The 23,820-nt window shown below is 46.4% G+C and overlaps 1 protein-coding gene across 2 annotated transcripts in view; it reads left to right on the top strand.

The window, feature by feature from the left end:
• LOC112068761 (coiled-coil domain-containing protein 141-like) overlaps window positions 1-23,820 on the top strand; it is a 56,835-nt gene that overhangs the window by 21,861 nt on the left and 11,154 nt on the right. The gene's annotated exons all lie outside the window — the stretch shown is intronic.

The following is a 23,820-nucleotide window of genomic DNA, read 5'->3' on the forward strand; positions in this document are numbered from 1 at the left end:
ACACACCACAACCACACACACACACACAACACCACAACACCGCAACCACACCCACACACACCACAACACCCCCACCCCCCACCACACAACACACCACCACCACCCCACCCACACACCACACACACACACTACACCAACCCACCCCCCACACACACCACCACACACCCACACCCACACACACACCACCACAACCACCTCACACCCACACCCACACACACACCCACCACCACACACACACACAACCCCACACCACAACACACAACCCCAACACCCACCACACACCACCCACCCCACCACAACCACAACACAACACACACACCCCCAACAACACACGCCCCAACTCCAACCCACCGCCCCACACACACATCACCACCCACCCACACCACACACACACACACACAACAACACACCACCCACCCCACCCCCCCCACCCACAACACACCCAACACTTACCCACACTCACACACGCACCCACACAACACCACCACCACCACACACAACCCCACCACCCACACCACCACCACACCCACCACCACCCCCACATCACACACCCACACCACCACACCCACCACACACACCACAACACAAACACCACCACACACCACAACCACCACCACAACGACACACACCACACCACCACACACACCACCCACACACACGGCAACACACACACACCACACACCACACCCACACACACAACACACCCACACCACCACCACACACACACACAACAACACACACACCCAACCACAACACACATCCACACCACCACACACACACACACCACAACACCCCAACACAACACACCCACACACCACACACACCACCGCAAACACACACCCCACACACACACCACCACCGCACCACACACCACACCACAACACACACACACCACAACCCCACACCACACAAACAAACAACACACCCACACCACAAACACACCCACCCACACCACAACACCACCAACCACCCACCACACACCAACCCACACCTCACACACACCACAACACACCCCCCACCCACACCACCCCAACCCACACCACCCACACAACCCACCACACACCACACCACCACACCCACCACCCACACCATCCACACACCCACACCACACACCCCACCACCAACACACACACCACCCACACCACCCTCCCCACCACACACCACCCGAACGATCACGAACCACACCACCAACCACCACACACACCCACACCAACCGAACCCCACACACCAACCACACACACACAACACCAACACCACCACCCCCAACACACACACACCCCACACACACACCAACACCAACCACACAACCACCCACACCACCACACCACCACACCACAACCACCACACACACACAACCCACCAAACACACCACCACACCACCACACACACTCAACACCACACAACCCCCCCAACACACACCCACACCACAACCACCAACCACCCACACACACACCACACCCACCCCCACCACACACCACACACACACCCCCACAACACACACAACCCACACACCCAACCACACACCCACACACCCAACGCCACACCAACACAACCACACCCAAACACACCACACACCACACAACATCAACACCCCACCAACGACTACCAACACACACACCCACACCCACAACACACAACAACACCCACACCCAACACACACCAAACCCACCACACCACTCCACACCCCACAACAACACCCAACTACACACCCACAAACACCACACACACACAACCACCCACCACACACACCACCACACACACCCCCACACCACCTAACAGATATAACCAATCCCCACACGGCCACACACCACAACACCCACCCCACACACACCAACCCCACAACCCACACCAAACCGACAACCAAAAACAACCACCACCACCACACCACACTCACACACACCACACACACACAAAACCCACCCCCAACACCCACCAACAACCACCGACCACCACACACACAACCACACACACAACACACACACCACACAACCCCCACACCCACTCACACCACAAACCCCAACACCACACACCGCACCACACCACCAACAACACACTCCAACTCGCACACACACCCCCAAACACACACACACACACAACACACACACACACACACACACACACACCACACACACCACACACACACACACCACTGCTTCAAGGAGGGATCACTAATGTTGACAGTGAAACAACTCTTTGGCTTATCTCAATTAGTCTATTAGTGTAGGTCAGGGCTCTCCAACCCTGTTCCTGGAGAGCTACCCTCCTGTAGGTTTTAACTCAATTCTGTTCCTGGAGAGCTATCCTCCTGTAGGTTTGAACTCTAACCCTGTTCCTGGAGAGCTACCCTCCTGTAGGTTTTAACTCCAACCTGTTCCTGGAGAGCTACCCTCCTGTAGGTTTTAACTCAACCCTGTTCTGGAGAGCTACCCTCCTGTAGGTTTTAACTCTAACCCTGTTCCTGGAGAGCTACCCTCCTGTAGGTTTTAACTCCAACCCTGTTCCTGGAGAGCTACCCACTTGTAGGTCTTTGCTCCAACCAGAGTTATAGCTAACCTAGATTAGGGTTGGAGTGAACCTACAGGATGGTAGCTCTCCAGGAACAGGGTTATGCACCACAATTTATCTAACCCAGGCCCCAGATCAAGATCTCAATTTATCTAACCAGCCCCAGATCAAGAGCTCAATTTATCTAACCCAGGCCCCAGATCAAGATCTCAATTTATCTAACCAGGCCCCAGATCAAGAGCTCAATTTATCTAACCCAGGCCCCAGATCAAGATCTCAATTTATCTAACCCAGGCCCCAGATCAAGATCTCAATTCATTCTAACCCAGGCCCCAGATCAAGATCTCAATTATCTTAACCCAGGCCCCAGATCAAGATCTCAATTTATCTAACCCAGGCCCAGATCAAGATCTCAATTTATCTAACCCAGGCCCCAGATCAAGATCTCAATTTATCTACCCAGGCCCCAGATCAAGATCTCAATTCATCTAACCCAGGCCCCAGATCAAGATCTCAATTTATCTAACCAGGCCCCAGATCAAGAGCTCAATTTATCTAACCCAGCCCCAGATCAAGATCTCAATTTATCTAACCCAGGCCCCAGATCAAGATCTCAATTCATCTAACCCAGGCCCCAGATCAAGAGCTCAATTCATCTAACCCAGGCCCCAGATCAAGATATCAATTTATCTAACACAGGCCCAGATCAACGCTCAATTTATCTAACCCAGGCCCCAGATCAAGAGCTCAATTTATCTAACCCAGGCCCCAGATCAAGATCAATTCATCTAAACCAGGCCCCAGATCAAGAGCTCAATGTACTAACCTAGGCCCAGATCAAGAGCTCAATTTATCTAACCCAGGCCCAGATTAAGATCTCAATTTATCTAACCCAGGCCCAGATCAAGAGCTCAATTAATCTAACCCAGGCCCCAGATCAAGATCTCAATTCATCTAACCAGGCCCCAGATCAAGATCTCAATTTATCTAACCAGGCCCCAGATCAAGAGCTCAATTTATTCAACCCAGGCCCCAGATCAAGATCTCAATTTATCTAACCCAGGCCCCAGATCAAGATCTCAATTTTATCTAACCCAGGCCCCAGATCAGAAGCTCAATTATCTAACCCAGGCCCAGATCAAATCTCAATTTATCTAACACAGGCCCCAGATCAAGAGCTCAATTTATCTAACCCAGGCCCCAGATCAAGAGCTCAATTATCTTAACCCAGGCCCAGATCAAGAGCTCAATTTATCTAACCAGGCCCCAGATCAAGAGCTCAATGTACTAACTAGGCCAATCAAGCTCAATTTATCTAACCAGATCAAGAGCTCAATTTATCTAACCCAGGCCCCAGATCAAGATCTCAATTTATCTAACCCAGGCCCCAGATCAAAGATCTCAATTTATCTAACCCAGGCCCCAGATCAAGAGCTCAATTTATCAACCCAGGCCCCAGATCAAGATCTCAATTATCTAACCAGGCCCCAGATCAAGAGCTCAATTCATCTAACCCAGGCCCCAGATCAAGACTCAATTTATCTAACCCAGCCCCAGATCAAGAGCTCAATTATATCTAACCCAGACCCAGGCCCCAGATCAAGAGCTCAATTTATCTAACCCAGGCCCCAGATCAAGAGCTCAATTTATCTAACCCAGGCCCCAGATCAAGAGCTCAATGTATCTAACCTAGGCCCCAGATCAAGAGCTCAATTTATCTAACACAGAACTCAGATCAAGAGCTCAATTTATCTAACCCAGATCAAGAACTCAATTGATCTAACCCAGGCCCCAGATCAAGAGTTCAAGATTGGGGCTTTTAGGACTGTGATGCTTGTCTCTAGAGGGTCTATATTCAAAGTGACATTCCCTCCCTCCCTCTCTCCTCCCTCTCTTTTTCCTTCCCCCTCCATCCATTTGTCTCACGTCACTCAAGAGAGCAGATTCCTCTCCTATCAGCTGTGGAAGGGAAACCCAAATGAGAGGCCTCAATACCAGGGCCTCAGTCCCCTACTTATTAGGAATTTCCTTGGCCTAATAATGATTATATCTGCATGTCATATGTAGGCCTGTGGGTGGTACTAATCTAAAGTTTGCACACATCTTTATCAGTGAACATGTTTCATGTTCCAAATCTATTCATGCTACTCTATTTTTACTCCAACACACCCTTTATGGCACAGCCAAGATGTTTGTCCTCTACCTCCATCTAGTGGACGATGTTGTCAGTATGTAAGTGTTTATACAACTTGAGATGCTCTGTTTTAATATACATTTTTTGGTCCATTTCTTATTAATTCACCACTATATCAGTTTTCATTGTTAATAACTGCAATCAGAATGTATTTTTCATTACGGTGTTTCTGTTACCTCACACGGCTTGTTTATACATACCCTAGAAAGGCTCTATCTACTGTATAACACAAATTTCCCACACTTGAGAAGTGAGGGCATAATTATTATTTTCTGGTTAGGTTATTTCATCTGGCCAGGAGAGGGAGCCGCTGTTGCCTCCTGAGAGAAAGTAGAGCGCTCCTAAATATGTCATGAATATATCACCTTGCTTGGACCATTACTTGGAATACATGTGATACAGGTTGACATACTTCTCTGTTCTCACTATACTAAGGACACCATACAGTTGGCTGAGCATACCTAGACTTTTACCAGACACTGCTGCATGGGGTGTACTCTTACAGTGCATTCGGAAAGTATTCAGACCCCTTGACTTTTTCAACATTTTATTACATTACAACCTTATTCTAAAATGGATTAAATAGTTTTTTCCCCTCATTAATCTACACACAATACCCCATAACGACACAGCAAAAACAGGTTTTTGTTTGCAAAAAAATAAATAATGAAATATCACATTTACATAAGTATTCAGACCCTTTACTCTGTACTTGTTGAAGCACCTTCGGCAGCGATTACAGCCTCAAGTCGTCTTTGGTGTGACGCTACAAGCTTGGCACACCGGTATTTGGGGAGTTTCTCACATTCTTCTCTGCAGATCTTCACAAGCTCTGTCAGGTTTGATGGGGAGCATCACCGCACAGCTATTTTCAGGTCTCTCCAGAGATGTTCGATCGGGTTCAAGTCCGGGCTCTGGCTGGGCCACTCAAGGACATTCAGACACATGTCCCGAAGCCACTCCTGCGTTGTCTTGGCTGTGTGCTTAATGTCGTTGTCCTGTTGGAAGGTGGACATTCACCAAAGTCTGAGCTCCTGACCACTCTGTAGCAGGTTTCCATCAAGGATCTCTCTGTACTTTGCTCCATTCTTCTTTCCCTCGATCCTGACTAGTCTCCCTGTCCCTGCCTCTGAAAAACATCCCATAGCATGATGCTGCAACCACCATGCTTCACCGTAGGGATGGATTTCCTCCAGACGTGACTCTTGGCATTAAGGCCGAAGAGTTCAATCTTGGTTTCATCAGACCAGAGAATCTTGTTTCTCATGGTCTGAGAGTCCTTAAGGTGCTTTTTGGCAAACTCCAAGCGGGCAGTCATGTGTCTTTTACTGAGGACAGTCTGGCCACTCTACCATGAAGGCCTGATTGGTGGAGTGCTGCAGAGATGGTTGTCCTTCTGAAAGGTTCTCCCATTTCCACAAAGGAACTCTGGAGCTCTGTCAGAGTGACCATCGTGTTCTTGGTCACTTCCCTGACCAAGACCTTTCTCCCCCGATTGCTCAGTTTTTTCCGGGCGGCCAGCTCTAGGAAGAGTCTTGTGTGGTTCCAAACTTCTTCCATTTAAGAATGATGGAGGCCACTGTGGTCTTGGGGACCTTCAATGCTGCAGACATTTTGTGGTACCCTTCCCCAGATCTGTGCCTCGACACAATCCTGTCTCGGAGCACTACGGACAATTCCTTCAACCTCATGGCTTGTTTTTTGCTCTGACGTGCATTGTCAACTGTGGGACCTTATATAGACAGGTGTGTGCCTTTCCAAATCATGTCCAATCAATTTAATTTACGGTACCACAGGTGGACTCCAATCAAGGTGTAGAAACATCTCCAGGATGATCAATGGAAACAGGATGCACCTGAGCTCAATTTTGAGTCTCATAGGAAATGGTCTGAAAACGTATGTAAAAAAATAAATAAATAAAAATAAAACTGTTTTCGCTTTGTCTACACTTTGCGTAGATTGATGAGGGAAAAAATGTATTCAAGATATTTTAGAATAAGGCTGTAATGTAACAAAATGTAGAAAAAGTCTGAATACTTTCCGAATGCACTGTATTTAAAAGTTGGTGCTAATTCCATTTAAATTAATAAATTCAGGAAGTACAGTAAACTGAAATTCCAATGTCAATTGCCTTATTAAATAGTATAGGAATTTCTGTTTACTTCCTGTATTGACTGAATTGAAATGGAATTAACTCCGATCATGTCTTATGTAATCGTACAGACTAGTCTACAATATTGTTTTGTGCATGAATAAAGAAAGAGAAGATTCATTAGTAACGACTAAGTATTTCATGTTAATAACATAATAAGCATTAAGCTGTAATGGTATGAAATTGAAAGAAGGAATGCTTAGAAAAAGAAAGAAGGGACTTTTTTCTTTCTTTGCTGTGCCATAAATTACCATGAAATAGACAGATGGGATATAGCTTATGTCAGAATTGACCAGGATTGACCTTTTGTAGCAGGTTAGGAGAACTTACGCAGCAGGTTAAGAGAATTAACGTAGCAGGTTAGGAAAAGGGTTAGGCTTAGCTAAAATGCAAAAAATGTCAACTTTAGACGTCCATTTGACTAGCCAACAGCCTTTTATAAATATGGATGAGTAGACACTATGGTATTTTATTAGCAGGAGCAGTTGCTGCTGCTCATCAGCTGGGGTGAGACTCCATTTAAATCCGATCGAGCTCTCAGACCGTACCCTCAATTTACAGTAGCACAGCCTAGGCTAGGCCTAGTGCCTACTTCCCTTGAGAGCCATACTGCTCTGGTTCTGCAAACTAAAGGTCCATTTTCTTCTTGAGCGGATGGTCAGGCGGCCGGAACATAAATTCTAGACTGCAAATTGACTGCAAGAAGCCCAAACAGATATAATATTTGACAAAAAATTATAATTTCAAACCTTGCTCATAACTTGTATACGATCACATACAGTATATTTCTATTATGCATGGGAATTTCTGTCATCTGTAATCTCGAAATAGTATTTCTTAATGGGTATGTTTATAGTTCTCTCAAGGTTATTTACTTTGGTTCTATTAAGTTATCAGTGGGTCAGAAGGTCTCAGTTAGGTCTCCGTAGCATCTGGCTCAGTAGCTATACAGTAATTGCTTTGGGACATCAAACAGCCTTTCCTTAATGTTTCCTTCTTGTTTCTCTCTCTCTCTCAAAATTCAATTTAAGGGCTTTATTGGCATGGAAAACATATGTTAACATTGCCAAAGCAAGTGAAGAAGATAATAAACAATAAAAATTAACAGTAACCATTACACTCACAAAAGTTTAAAAAAAAAACATTTCAAATGTCATATTATGTGCAAATTGTTAAAGTATACAAGGGAAAATAAATATGGGTTGTATTTACAATGGTGTTTGTTCTTCACTGGTTGCCCTTTCCTTGTGGCAACAGGTCACAAATATTGCTGCTGTGATGGCACACTGTGGTATTTCACCCTGTAGATAAGGGAGTTTATCAAATTTGGTTTGTTTTCAAGTTATTTGTGGATCTGTGTAATCTGAGGGAAATATGTGTCTCTAATATGGTCATACATTTGGCAGGAGTTTAGGAAGTGCAGCTCAGTTTCCACCTCATTTTGTGGGCAGTGTGCACATAGCCTGTCTTTCTCTTGAGAGCCAGGTCTGCCTACGGTGGCCTTTCTCAATAGCAAGGCTATGCTCACTGAGTCTGTACATAGTCAAAGCTTTCCTTAAGTTTGGGTCAGTCACGGTGGTCAGGTATTCTGCTTAGGGCCAAATAGCATTCTAGTTTGCTCTGTTTTTTTGTTAATTCTTTCCAATGTGTTAAGTAATTATCTTTTTGTTTTCTCATGATTTGGTTGGGTCTAATTGTGTTGCTGTCCTCGGGCTCTGTGGGGTCTGTTTATGTTTGTGAACAGAGCCCCAGGACCAGCTTATTTAGGGGACTCTTCACCAGGTTCATCTCTCTGTAGGTGATGGCTTTGTTATGAAAGGTTTGGGAATCGCTTCCTTTTAGGTGGTTGTAGAATTTAACGGCTCTTTTCTGGATTTGGATAATTCTGCTCTACATGCATTATTTGGTGTTTTACACTGAGGATATTTTTGCAGAATTCTGCACGCAGTCTCAATTTGGTGTTTGTCCCATTTTGTGAATTCTTGGTTGGTGAGCAGACCCCAGACCTCACAACCATAAAAGGCAATGGGTTCTATAACTGATTCAAGTATTTCTAGCTATATCCTAAATGGTATGTTGAAATTTATGTTCCTTTTGATGGCATAGAAGACCCTTCTTGCCTCTCAGCTCGTTCACAGCGTTGTGGAAGTTACCTGTGGCGCTGATGTTTAGGCCGAGGTATGCATCGTTTTTTGTGTGCTCTAGGGCAACGGTGTCTAGATGGTATTCATATTTGTGGTCCTTGCAACTGGACCTTTTTTGGAACACCATTATTTTTGTCTTACTGAGATTTACCGTCAGGGCCCAGGTCTGACAGAATCTGTGCAGAACTAAACATGGCGGTGTTCGCCTTAGCAATCTCACTGGAATAAAGCCCTCCATTCCTGTCATTATTGAAGAGATTGTGATATCTCGCATCTCAAAATAGGGTTACTTAATGTTAGATCCCTCACTTCAAAGGCAGTTATAGTCAATTAACTAATCACTGATCATAATCTTGATGTGATTGGCCTGACTGAAACATGGCTTAAGCCTGATGAATTTACTGTGTTAACTGAGGCCTCACCTCCTGGTTACACTAGTGACCATATCCCTCYCGCATCCCGCAAAGGTCAGAGGTGTTGCTAACATTTACAATAGCAAATATCAATTAAAAAAAWATATATAATACTGCGTTTTCATCTTTTGAGCTTCTAGTCATGAAATCTATGCAGCCTACTCAATCACTTTTTATATCTACTGTTTACAGGCCTCCTGGGCCGTATACAGCGTTCCTCACTGAGTTCCCTGAATTCCTATCGGACCTTGTAGTTATGGGAGATAATATTCACATTTTTGGTGACTTTAATATTCACATGGAAAAGTCCACAGACCCACTCCGTTAGGCTTTCGGAGCCATCATCAACTCAGTGGGTTTTGTCCAACATGTCTCCGGACCTACTCATTGCCACAGTCATACTCTGGACCTAGCTTGTCTCGTGGAATAAATATTGTGGATCTTAATGTTTTTCCTCATAGTCCTGGACTATCGGACCACCATTTTATTACGTTTGCAATCGCAACAAATAATCTGCTCAGACCCCAACTAAGGGTCATCAAACGCCGTGCTATAAATTCTCAGACAACCCAAAGATTCCTAGATGCCCTTCCAAACTCCCTCCACATACCCAAGGACGTCAGAGTACAAAAATGGTTAACCACCTAACTGAGGAACAAAATGTAACCCTGCGTAATACCCTAGATGCAGTCGCACCCCTAAAAACAACAAACATTTGTCATAAGAAACTAGCTCCCTGGTATACAGAAAATACCCGAGTCCTGAAGCAAGCTTCCAGAAAATTGGAACGGAAATGGCGCTACACCAATCTGGAAGTCTTCCGACTAGCTTGGAAACACAGTACCGTGCAGTATCGAAGAGCCCTCACTGATCATCCAATTTTCCAAATGAATTGAGGAGAATAAGAAAGTTCCCAAAAAATGTTTTGATACTGTCGCAAAGCTAACTAAAACGCAGCATTCCCCAAGAGAGGATGGCTTTCACTTCAGCAGTGATAAATTCATGAACTTCTTTGACGAAAAGATCATGATCATTAGAAAGCAAATTACGGAATCTGCGTATTTCTCCAAAGCTCAGTTGTCCTGAGTCTGCACAACACTGCCAGGACCTAGAATCAAGGGAGACACTCAATGTTTTTAACACTATATCTCTTGACACATTGATGAAAATAGTCATGGCCTCTAAACCTTTCAAGTTGCATACTGAACCCTATTCCAACTAAACTACTGAAAGAGCTGCTTCCTGTGCTTGGCCCTCCTATGTTGAACATAATAAACGGCACCCTATCCACCGGATATGTATCAAACTCACTAGAAGTGGCAGTAATAAAGCCTCTCTTGAAAAAGCCAAACCTTGACCCAGAAAATATAAAAAACTATCGGCCTATATCGAATCTCCCATTTATCCTCGTCAAAATGTTTTTTAAAAAGCTATTTACGCAGCAACTCACTGCCTTCCTGAGACAAACAATGTATACGAAACACTTAATTCTGTTTTTGACCCCATCATAGCACAGAGACTGCACTCGTGAAGGTGATAAATTACCTTTAATGGTGTCAGACCAAGGCTCTGCATCTGTCTCGCTGCTCCAAGACCTTATGCTGCTTTTGATACCATCGATCACCACATTCTTTTTGGAGAGATTGGAAACCCAAATTGTGCTACACGGACAAGTTCTGGCCTGGTTTTAGATCTTATCTGTTCTGAAAGATATCAGTTTGTCTCTGTGGAGGTTTGTCCTCTGACAAATCAACTGTAAATTTCAGTGTTTCTCAAGGTTCGTTTTTAGGACCACTATTGTTTTCACTATATATTTTGCTCTTGGTGGTGTCATTCGGAAACATAATGTTAACTTTCACAGCATAAGTGGGGAGAACAAGTATTTGATACACTGCCGATTTTGCAGGTTTTCCTCACTTACAAAGCATGTAGAGGTCTGTAATTTTTCATCATAGGTACACTTCAACTGTGAGAGACGGAATCTAAAACAAAAATCCAGAAAATCACATTGTATGAATTTTTAAGTAATTCATTTGCATTTTATTGCATGACATTAAGTATTTGATCACCTACCAACCAGTAAGAATTCCGGCTCTTACAGGACCTGTTAGTTTTTCTTTAGAAGCCCTCCTGTTCTCCAGTCATTACCTGTATTAACTGCACCTGTTTTGAACTCGGTAACCTGTATAAAAAGACACCTGTCCACACACTCAATCAAACAGACTCCAACCTCTCCACAATGGCAAGACCAGAGACTGTGTAAGGACATCAGGGATGAAATTGTAGACCTGCACAAGGCTGGGATGGGCTACAGGACAATAGGCAAAGCAGCTTGGTGAGAGGCAACAAAACTGTTTGCGCAATTATTAGAAAAATGAAGAAGTTCAAGATGACCGGAATCACCCTCGTCTGGGGCTCCATGCAAGATCTTCACCTCGTGGGCATCAATGATTCATGAGGAAGGTGAGGGATCAGCCCAGAACTACACGGCAGGACCTGGTCAATTGAGCCTGAAGAGAGCTGGGACCACAGTCTCAAAGAAAAACATTAGTAACACACTACGCCGTCATGGATTAAAATCCTGCAGCACACGCCAAGATCCCCTGCTCAAGCCAGTGCATGTCCAGGCCCGTCTGAAGTTGCCAAGACCATCTGGATGATCCAGAGGAGGAGTGGGGAGAAGGTCATGTGGTCTGATGAGACAAAAATAGAGCTTTTTGGTCTAAAACTCCACTTGCCGTGTTTGAGGAAGAGAAAAGGATGAGTACAACCCCAAGAACACCATCCCAACCGTGGAAGCATGGAGGTGGAAAACATCATTCTTTGGGGATGCTTTTCTGCAAAGGGACAGACGACAGCCACGTATTAGTGTGAGGATGGATGGGGCGCCATGTATCGCGAGATCTCTGGCCAACAACCTCCTTCCCTCAGTAAGAGCATTGAAGATGGGTTGCGGCTGGGTCTTCCAGCATGACAACGACCCGAAAACACACAGCCAGGGGCAACTAAGGAGTGCTCCGTAAGAAGCATCTCAAGTTCCTGGAGTGGGGCCTGCCCAGTCTCCAGACCTGAACCCAATAGAAAATCTTTGGAGGAGCTGAAACGTCTGCATTGCCGCAGCGACAGCCCCGAAACCTGAAGGATCTGGAGAAGGTTTGGTATGGAGGACGGGGCCAAAAATCCTGCTGCGGTGTGCCAAACCTGGTCAAGAACTACCAGCGAAACGTATGATCTCTGTAATTGCAAACAAAGGTTTCTGTACCAAATATTAAGTTCTGCTTTTCTGATGTATCAAATACTTATGTCATGCAATAAAATGCAAATTATTTACTTAAAAATCATACAATGTGATTTTCTGGATTTTTGTTTTAGATTCCGTCTCTCACAGTTGAAGTGTACCTATGATACGAATTACAGACCTCTACATGCTTTGTAAGTAGGAACACCTGCAAAATCGGCAGTGTATCAAATACTTGTTCTCCCCACTGTATGTGGACGATACACAGCTGTACATTTCGATGAAACATGGTGAAGCTGCAAAATTGCCCTCCCTGGAAGCCTGTTTCAGACATAAGGAAGTGGATGGCGGCAAATGTTTTACTTTTAAACTCAGACAAAACAGAGGTGCTAGTTCTAGGTCCCAAAAAAACAAAGATCTTCTGTTGGATCTGACAATTAATCTTGATGGTTGTACATTTGTCTCAAATAAAACTGTGAAGGACCACTGCATTACTCTGGACCCTGATCTCTCTTTTGATGAACATGTCAAGACTATTTCCAGGACAGCTTTTTTCCATCTACGTAACATTGCAAAAATCTGAAAATTTCTGTCCAAAAATTATGCAGAAAAATGTATCCATGCTTTTGTCACTTCTAGATTGGACTACTGCAATGCTCTACTTTCCGGCTACCCGGATACAGCACTAAATGAACTTCAGTTTGTGCTAAACACGGCTGCTAGAGTCTTGACTAGAACCAAAAAATTGGATCATATTACCCCAGTGCTAGCCTCTCTACACTGGCTTCCTGTTAAGAAACCCCCTGTATTTTGGTTAGCACGCCAGGTGGTGCTAAAGGTTAGTTAAGAAGTGGGAAGGCAGGTAAGGTAGGAGGGGACTCTTTAATTTGTACTTTCTTTCCTTTGGTTCCGTACAGCCCCTTTTCCCCACATTACCGTGTTAATGAATAATAAATTCCTTGTAAACGGTATTTTTCTCTGCCTCTGCCATCTTTCCCCGCACCTATGATCACATACTTTTTCACACCACGGGGAGTTGAGATGTAGCAGGGTGTTGCATTCCCTACTCCAAGAGGCGTACATACAGTGGTGTTATATCCTCCCTGGTTGGCCCTGTCCGGGGTTATCGTCATACGGGGCCACAGTGTCTCCCGTCCCCTCCTGTCTCAGCCTCCAGTTTTTATGCTGCAATAGGTTATATGTCAGGGGGCAAGGGTCAGTCTGTTTCAGTATATCTGGAGTATTTCTCCTTTCTTATCTGGTGTCCTGTGTGAATTGTATGCTCCCTCAAATTCTTTCTCTCTTCTCTCCGAGCCCTAGGACCATGCCTCAGGACTACTGTCACGATCGTCAAAGGTAGAGAGTGAGGACCAAGGCGCAGCGCGTGAAAAGAACATCTTCTTTTATTTAGAAGAGGAAAAACACGAAGACGAACACTATACACAAACTAACCAAAATAACAAACGACCGTGAAGCTATAAACGTAGTGCAAACAAAAAGCAACAAACGTTCAACATAGACAATTACCCACAAACACCTAAAGCCTATGGCTACCTTAAATATGGCTCCCAACAGAGACAACATAACCAGCTGTCTCTGATGAGAACCAAATCAGGCAACCATAGACTTTCCTAAACACCTACACTCAACCATAGACATACCTAGACACATACACTCAACACAAACCCATACACTACAACCAACACCCCCTATACCATATAATCACCCAAAACACACACATACCCCATGTCACACCCTGACCTAACTAAAATATAAAGAAAACAAATAATACTAAGGCCAGGACGTGACAGTACCCCCCCCAAAAGGTGCGGACTCCGGCCGCAAAACCTGACATATAAAGGAGGTCCGGGTGGGCCTAATATGGCGGCGGCTCGGGTGCGGGACGTGCCCCACTCCAGCATTGTCAATATCCGCTTCGGTGTCTCTGGTAGATCCTGGCTGACTGGCGGATTCAGCCGATCCCGGCTGACTGGCGACTCTGGCTGCTCATGGCTGGCGGGCGACTCTGGCTGCCATGGCTGGCGGGCGACTCTGGCTGCCCATGGCTGGCGGGCGACTCTGGCTGCCCATGGTGCGGGCGACTCTGGCTGCCATGGCTGGCGGGCGACTCTGGCTGCCCATGCTGGCTGACGGCTCTGAAGCTCATGGCTGGCTGACGCTCTGGACGCTCATGGCTGGCTGACGGCTCTGGACGCTCATGGCAGGCTGACGGCTCTGGACGCTCATGGCAGGCTGACGGCTCTGGACGCTCATGGCAGGCTGGCGGCTCTGGACGCTCATGGCAGGCTGGCGGCTCTGGACGCTCATGGCTCGCTGGCGGCTCTGGCAGTCCTGTCTGGTTGGCGGCTCTGGCAGATCCTGTCTGGTTGCGGTTCTGGCAGATCCTGTCTGGTTGGCGGTTCTGGCAGATCCTGTCTGGTGGCGGCTCTGGCAGATCCTGTCTGGTTGGCGGCTCTGGCAGATCCTGTCTGGTTGGCGGCTCTGGAGATCCTGACTGACGAATGGCTCTAGCAGCTCCTGACTGACAAACGGCTCTGACGGCTCGGGCAGACGGGCGGCTCTAAGGGCTCGGGACAGACGGATGGCTCAGACGGCACTGGGCAGACGGATGGCTCAGACGGCACTGGGCAGACGGATGGCTCAGATGGCGCTGGGAGACGGATGGCTCAGATGGCGCTGGGGAGACGGATGCTCAGATGCGCTGGGGAGACGGATGGCTCAGATGGCGCTGGGGAGACGGATGGCTCTGGCCGGATGAGGCGCACTGTAGGCCTGGTGCGTGGTGCCGAACTGTGGTACCGGGCTGGAGACACGCATCTCAAGGCTAGTGCGGGGAGAAGGAACAGGCATACTGGACCCTGGATACGCATATTAGGCCTAGTGCGTGGTGCCGGCACTGGTGTACGGGCTGGGACACGCACTTCAAGGCTAGTGCGGGAGCAGCAACAGGATGCACAGGACTCTGGAGACGCACAGGAGACTTGTGCGTGGCGTAGGCACCGGTGTAATGGGCGGGAGACACGCACCATTGGACGAGTGCGTGGAGGAGGAAAGGGCTCTGGAGACACACTGGAAAGCCTGGTGCGTGGTGTAGGCACTGGTGGAACTGGACTGGGCGGGGAGGTGGCGCCGGAAATACCGGACCGTGCAGGCGTACTGACTCCCTTGAGCACCGAGCCTGCCAACCTTACCTGGTTGAATGGTCCCCGTCGCCGCCCAGTGCGGGGAGGTGGAATAACCGCACCGGGCTATGTAGGAACCGGGACACCATGCGTAAGGCTGGTGCCATGTAAGCCGGCCCGAGGAGACGCACTGGAACCAGACGCGTTGAGCCGGCTTCATGGACCTGGCTCAATGCCCAATCTAGCCCTACCAGTGCGGGGAGGTGGAATAACCCACCGGGCTATGAACACGTACAGGAGACACCGTGCGTTCTACTGCGTAACACGGTGTCCGCCGTACTCCCGCTCTCCCACGGTTAGCCTGGGAAGTGGGCGCAGGTCTCCTACCTGCCCTCGCCCACTACCTCTAAGCCCCCCCCAAGAAATTTTGGGTTGTACTTGCGGGCTTCCAGCCTTGCCTCCGTGCTGCCTCCTCATATCGCCTCCTCTCGGCTTTCGCTGCCTCCAGCTCTTCACGAGGGAGGCGATATTCTCCCGGTTGTGCCCAAGGTCCCTTTCCATCCAAAATCTCCTCCCATGTCCATGAATCCTTTGTTGCTTGCTCCTGTTGCACTGATCACGCTGCTTGATCCTTGTTTGGTGGGTAATTCTGTCACGATCGTCAAAGGTAGAGAGTGAGACCAAGGCGCAGCGCGTGAAAAGAACATCTTCTTTTATTTAGAAGAGGAAAAACACGAAGACGAACACTATACACAAACTAACCAAAATAACAAACGACGTGAAGCTATAAACGTAGTGCAAACAAAAAGCAACAAACGTTCAAACATAGACAATTACCCACAAACACCTAAAGCCTATGGCTACCTTAAATATGGCTCCCAATCAGAGAACAACAATAACCAGCTGTCTCTGATTGAGAACCAAATCAGGCAACCATAGACTTTCCTAAACACCTACACTCAACCATAGACATACCTAGACACATACACTCAACACAAACCCATACACTACAACCAACACCCCCTATACCATATAATCACCCAAAACACACAACATACCCCATGTCACACCCTGACCTAACTAAAATTAATAAAGAAACAAATAATACTAAGGCCAGGCGTGACAACTACAGTGGCTTGAGAAAGTATTCAACCCCTTGACATTTGTCCTATTTTGTGCGGGGGGGGGGGGGGGTTGTATCATTTGATTTACACAACATGCCTACCACTTTCACAAAAAACATTTCACAAAAAAATTCACAAAATATATTTTGTGAAACAAACAAGAAATAAGATAAAAAAACAGACAACTTAAGCGTGCATAACTATTCACCCCCCCCCCCACCAAAGTCAATACTTTGTAGAGCCACCTTATGCAGGAATTACAGCTGCAAGTCTCTTGGGGTATGTCTCTATAAGCTTGGCACATCTAGCCACTGGGATATTTGCCCATTCTTCAAGGCAAAACTGCTCTAGCTCCTTTAAGTTGGATGGGTTCTGCTGGTGTACAGCAATCTTTATGTCATACCACAGATTCTCAATTGGATTGAGTTCTGGGCTTTGACTAGGCCATTCCATGACATTTAAATGTTTCCCCTGCTTTAGCAGTATGCTTAGGGTCATTGTCCTGATGGAAGGTGAACCTCCTGACCAGTTTCCCTGTCCCTGCCAATGAAAAACATCTCACAGCATGATGCTGTGGGGATGGTGTTCCCACCATGCTTCACTGTGGGGATGGTGTTCTCGGGGTGATGAGAGGTGTTGGGTTTGCGCCAGACATAGCGTTTTCCTTGATGGCCAAAAAGCTAAATTTTTGTCTCATCTGACCAGAGTACCTTCTTCCGTATGTTTGGGGAGTCTCCCACATGCCTTTTGGCGAACACCAAACGTGTTTGCTTATTTTTTTCTTTAAGCAATGACTTTTTTTCTGACCACTCTTCCGTAAAGCCCAGCTCTGTGGAGTGTACGGCTTAAAGTGGTCCTATGGACAGATACACCAATCTCCGCTGTGGAGCTTTGCAGCTCCTTCAGGGTTATCTTTGGTCTCTTTGTTGCCTCTCTGATTTATGCCCTCCTTGCCGGGTCCGTGAGTTTTGGTGGGCGGCCCTCTCTTGGCAGGTTTGTTGTGGTGCCATTTTCCTTCCATTTTTTTTATAATGGATTTAATGGTGCTCTGTGGGATGTTAAAAGTTTCTGATATTTTTTTATAACCCAACCCTGATCTGTACTTCTCCACAACTTTGTCCCTGACCTGTTTGGAGAGCTCATTGGTGTTCATGGTGCTGCTTGCTTGGTGGTGCCCCTTGCTTAGTGGTGTTGCAGACTTTGGGGCCTTTCAGAACAGGTGTATATATACTGAGATCATGTGACACTTAAATTGCACACAGGTGGACTTTATTTAACTAATTATGTGACTTTTGAAGGTAATTGGTTGCACCAGATCTTATTTAGGGGCTTCATAGCAAGCCCCTAAATATATATGCACGCACCACTTTTCCAACATATTTTTTTTTTTAACAAGTAATTTTTTTAATTTCACTTCACCAATTTTGACTCTTTTGTGAATGTCCATTACATGAAATCCAAATAAAAATCAATTTTAATTCCAGGTTGTAAGGCAACAAAATATGAAAAAATGCCAAGGGGGTGAATACTTTCGCAAGCCACTGTACCTGGCCTGATTACTCCTTGCTGTCCCCAGTCCATCTGGTTGTGCTGCTGCTGTAGTTTCAACTGTTCTGCTTGCGGCTATGGACCCCTGATCTGTTCACCGGACGTGCTACCTTGTCCCAGACCTGTTGTTTTCGACTCTCTCTCTCTACCACACCTGTCTCTATCTCTGAATGATCAGCTATGAAAAGCCAACTGCCATTTACTCCTGAGGTGCTGACCTGTTGCACCCTCTACAACCACTGAAATTATTATTATTTGACCCTGCTGGTCATCTATGAACATTTGAACAGCTTGGCCATGTACTGTTATAATCTCCACCTGGCACATCCAGAATAAGTGTCACGCCCTGACCATAGATTGCTTTGTATGTTTCTATTTTTTGTTTGGTCAGGGTGTGATGTGGGTGGGCATTCTATGTTTGTATGTCTATGTTTTCTATTTCTATTATGTTTGGCCTGGTATGGTTCCCAATCAGAGGCAGCTGTCAATCGTTGTCTCTGATTGAGAACCATACTTAGGTAGCCTGTTTTCCCACTTTGAGTTGTGGGTGGTTATTTTCTGTTTAGTGTTTGTTGCACCTTTCAGAACTGTTCGTTGGTCGTTTTGTTGTTTTTGTTCGCATGTTCATCTTTATTAAAAGTATTATGGATACGTACCACGCTGCACTTTGGTCCTCCTCTCCTTCTCCCGACGACAATCGTTACAAGAAGTCTGGTCACCCTTCAGATCCTGGTTCTTCTCTAGGTTTCTTTCTAGGTTCCTGCATTTCTAGGGAGTTTTTCCTAGCCACTGTGCTTCTACATCTGCATTGCTTGCTGTTTGGGGTTTTAGGCTGGGTTTCTGTATACTGTAGCACTTTGTGACATCAGCTGATGTGAAAAGGGCTTTATAAATACGATTGATTGATTGATAGACATTTGACTTCAGATTCTAGTAGGGTGAGGCCAGGTACTGCAGACTGTTGTAGTGCCCTCGCCAATTTGTTGATATATATGTTGAAGAGGGTATGGCTTAAGCTGCATCCCTGTCTCATCCCATGGCCCTGTGGAAAGAAATGTGTGTGTTCTTTTGCCAATTTTAACCGCACACTTGTTTCTGTACATGGATTTTATAATGTTGTATGTTTTTCCCCTAACACCGCTTTCCATGAATTTGTATAGCAGACCCTCGTGCCAAAATGGGTCAAAAGCTTTTTTTAAATCAACAAAGCATGAGAAGACTTTGCCTTTGTTTTGGTTTGTTTGTTTGTCAATTAGGGTGTGCAGGGTGAACACATGGTCTGTTTTACGGTAATTTGGTAAAAAGCCAATTTGACATTTGCTCAGTACATTGTTTTCACTGAGTAAATGTACAAGTCTGCTGTTAATGATAATGCATAGGATTTTCCCAAGGTTGCTGTTGACGCATATCTCACGGTAGTTATTGGGGTCAAATATGTCTCCACTTTTGTGGATCATGTATATGTTTTTGCTGTTTGTTCTTTGTTATAGGGCTAAAAAGATTAGAGAAGTGGTTTACCCATACATCTCAGTTTTGGATAGATAACTCTTTGTGTTGTTTGTTTAGTGTTTTTCAATTTTCCCAGAAGTGGTTAGAGTATGGATTCTTCAGTTACATTGATCTGATTTCTGACGTGCTGTTCCTTCATTTTCCGTAGTGTATTTCTGTATTGTTTTAGTGATTCACCATGGTGAAGGCGTAGGCTCAGGTTTTCTGGGTCTCTATGTTTTGGTTGGATAGGTTTCTCAATTTCTTTCATAGGTTTTTGCATTCTTCATCAAACCATTTGTCATTGTTGTTAATTTTCTTAGTTTTTCTGTTTGACATTTTTAGATTTGATAGGGAAGCTGAGAGGTCAAATATACTGTTTAGGTTTTCTACTGAAAAGTTTACACCTTCACTATTACAGTGGAATGTTTTGTCCAGGAAGTTGTCTAAAAGGGATTGAATTTGTTGTTGCCTAATTGTTTTTTGGTAGGTTTCCGCACTACTTTCCTTCCATCTATGGCATTTGTTAATTATTCCTTCCTTTGGCTTTGATGCCTCATGATTGAGTATTGGTCTGTACAAGTACAGTAGACTTGCTGTGATCTGATAGGGGTGTCAGTGGGCTGACTGTGAACGCTGTGAGAGACTCTGGGTTGAGGTCAGTGATAAAGTAGTCTACAGTACTACTGCCAAGAGATGAGTTGTAGGTGTACCTACCATAGGAGTCCCCTCGAAGCCTACCATTGACTATGTACATACCCAGCGTGCGACAGAGCTGCAGCAGTTGTGACCTACTTTTGTTGATTATGTTGTTGTAGTTGTGCGTAGGGGGTTATATGGGGAAGGGAATGCTGTCACCTCCAGGTAGGTGTTTGTCCGCCTGTGTGCTGAGGGTGTCAGATTCTTGTCCAGTTCTGGCATTTAGGTCACCACAGACTAGTACATGTCCCTGGGCTTCAAAATGGTTGATTTTCCCCTCCAGGATGGATAAACTGTCTTCATTAAAGTATTGGGATTCTAGTGGGGAATATAGGTAGCACACAGGAGAACATTTTTACTCTGTTAAGATAATTTCCTTCTGAATTTCTAGCCAAATGTAAAATGTTCCTGTTTTGATACATTTTATAGAGTGAGTTAGGTCTGCTTTATACCAAATTAGCATACCCCCTGAGTCCTGTCCTTTTTTCACACCTGGTTGTTTGGTGGATGGGAGTACCAGCTCTCTGTAATCTAGAGGGCAACCAGTGGGTCCATGTCCTCTATACCATGCTTCTTGTAGGATGACAACATCCAGGTTCCTGCTCTTTAGGCCAAAGGCAGATGACCTCAGGCCTTGCATATTCCAGGATGAGATAGTGAAGGCTTTGTGTTCCATAAAGTCTCTGTCTCTCTCTCTCTCTGTGTGTGCGTGCGTGTATAAAACAGAGACTCCCCATGTACCCATCTCAGCTAGGGAAAAAGATAGTTAGAGATAGTTATACGAGGTTCCCGAAATGGGATGTACAGGGAGGCTGGTTAGGCTGCAGCTGTCCTTGTCTGACATATGAGCTGGTCATTCGGAGACTCTACACCACTGCAGAAGTCCGTCGGCTGGTACAGAAATGGCCCTACTGTATAAATCACGTCTCCAGTCTTAGCCAATAAATGCACCAAAATAATCCTTACACTGACTGAATCTGAATCCAACCCTGCTCTGCTACACTGTTCTGTTTTCCTGCCAAGATAGGATACCCTAACCCAGCCACCCTCCCCCGCCTTCATATCTCTGGTGGTGCTGTTAGATGGTACATGTTCAATTACATTTACATTTAAGTCATTTAGCAGACGCTCTTATCCAGAGCGACTTACAAATTGGTGCATTCACCTTATGATATCCAGTGGAACAACCACTTTACAATAGTGCATCTAACTCTTTTAAGGGGGAGGGGGGGGGTTAGAAGGATTACTTTATCCTATCCTAGGTATTCCTTAAAGAGGTGGGGTTTCAGGTGTCTCCGGAAGGTGGTGATTGACTCCGCTGACTTGGCGTCGTGAGGGAGTTTGTTCCACCATTGGGGTGCCAGAGCAGCGAACAGTTTTGACTGGCTGAGCGGGAACTGTACTTCCTCAGAGGTAGGGAGGCGAGCAGGCCAGAGGTGGATGAACGCAGTGCCCTTGTTTGGGTGTAGGGCCTGATCAGAGCCTGAAGGTACGGAGGTGCCGTTCCCCTCACAGCTCTGTAGGCAAGCACCATGGTCTTGTAGCGGCATGCGAGCTTCAACTGGAAGCCAGTGGAGAGAGCGGAGGAGCGGGGTGACGTGAGAGAACTTGGAAGGTTGAACACCAGACGGGCTGCGGCGTTCTGGATGAGTTGTAGGGGTTTAATAGCACAGGCAGGGAGCCCAGCCAACAGCGAGTTGCAGTAATCCAGACGGGAGATGACAAGTGCCTGGATTAGACCTGCGCCGCTTCCTGTGTGAGGCAGGGTCGTACTCTGCAAATGTTGTAGAGCATGAACCTACAGGAACGGGTCACCGCCTTGATGTGAGTTGAGAACGACAGGGTGTTGTCCAGGATCACGCCAAGGTTCTTAGCACTCTGGGAGAGGACACAATGGAGTTGTCAACCGTGATGGCGAGATCATGGAACGGGCAGTCCTTCCCCGGGAGGAGAGCAGCTCCGTCTTGCGAGGTTCAGCTTGAGTGGTGATCCGTCATCCACACTGATATGTCTGCCAGACATGCAGAGATGCGATTCGCCACCTGGTTATCAGAGGGGGAAAGGAGAAGATTATTGTGTGTCGTCTGCATAGCAATGATAGGAGAGACCATGTGAGGATATGACAGAGCCAAGTGACTTGGTGTATAGCGAGAATAGGAGAGGGCCTAGAACAGAGCCCTGGGGACACCAGTGGTGAGAGCACGTGGTGCGGAGACAGATCCAAGCGTGGGCCGCGCCGGAGATGCCCAGCTCGGAGAGGGTGGAGAGGAGGATCTGATGGTTCACAGTATCAAAGGCAGCCGATAGGTCTAGAAGGATGAGAGCAGAGGAGAGAGTTAGCTTTTAGCAGTGCGGAGCGCCTCCGTGACACAGAGAAGAGCAGTCTCAGTTGAATGACTAGTCTTGAAACCTGACTGATTTGGATCAAGAAGGTCATTCTGAGAGAGATAGCAGGAGAGCTGGCCAAGGACGGCACGTTCAAGAGTTTTGGAGGAAAAAGAAAGAAGGGATACTGGTCTGTAGTTGTTGACATCGGAGGGATCGAGTGTAGGTTTTTTCAGAAGGGGTGCAACTCTCGCTCTCTTGAAGACGGAAGGGACGTAGCCGCGGTCAAGGATGAGTTGATGAGCGAGGTGAGGTAGGGAGAAGGTCTCCGGAAATGGTCTGGAGAAGAGAGGAGGGGATAGGGTCAAGCGGGCAGGTTGTTGGGCGCCGGCCGTCACAAGACGCGAGATTTCATCTGGAGAGAGAGGGGAAAAGAGGTCAAAGCACAGGTAGGGCAGTGTGAGCAGAACCAGCGGTGTCGTTTGACTTAGCAAACGAGGATCGAATGTCGTCGACCTTCTTTTCAAAATGGTTGACGAAGTCATCTGCAGAGAGGGAGGAGGGGGGAGGAGGGGGAGGAGGATTCAGGAGGGAGGAGAAGGTGGCAAAGAGCTTCCTAGGGTTAGAGGCAGATGCTTGGAATTTAGAGTGGTAGAAAGTGGCTTTAGCAGCAGAGACAGAAGAGGAGAATGTAGAGAGGAGGGAGTGAAAGGATGCCAGGTCCGCAGGGAGGCGAGTTTTCCTCCATTTCCGCTCGGCTGCCCGGAGCCCTGTTCTGTAACTGTATCAAAGGGAGTGAATTACAATGGATTTAGATGTCAACGCAGATAAGAAACACAGGATGATG

This window comes from Salvelinus sp. IW2-2015, unplaced genomic scaffold (genome assembly GCF_002910315.2).
Source record: "Salvelinus sp. IW2-2015 unplaced genomic scaffold, ASM291031v2 Un_scaffold694, whole genome shotgun sequence".
NCBI lineage: Eukaryota > Metazoa > Chordata > Actinopteri > Salmoniformes > Salmonidae > Salvelinus > Salvelinus sp. IW2-2015.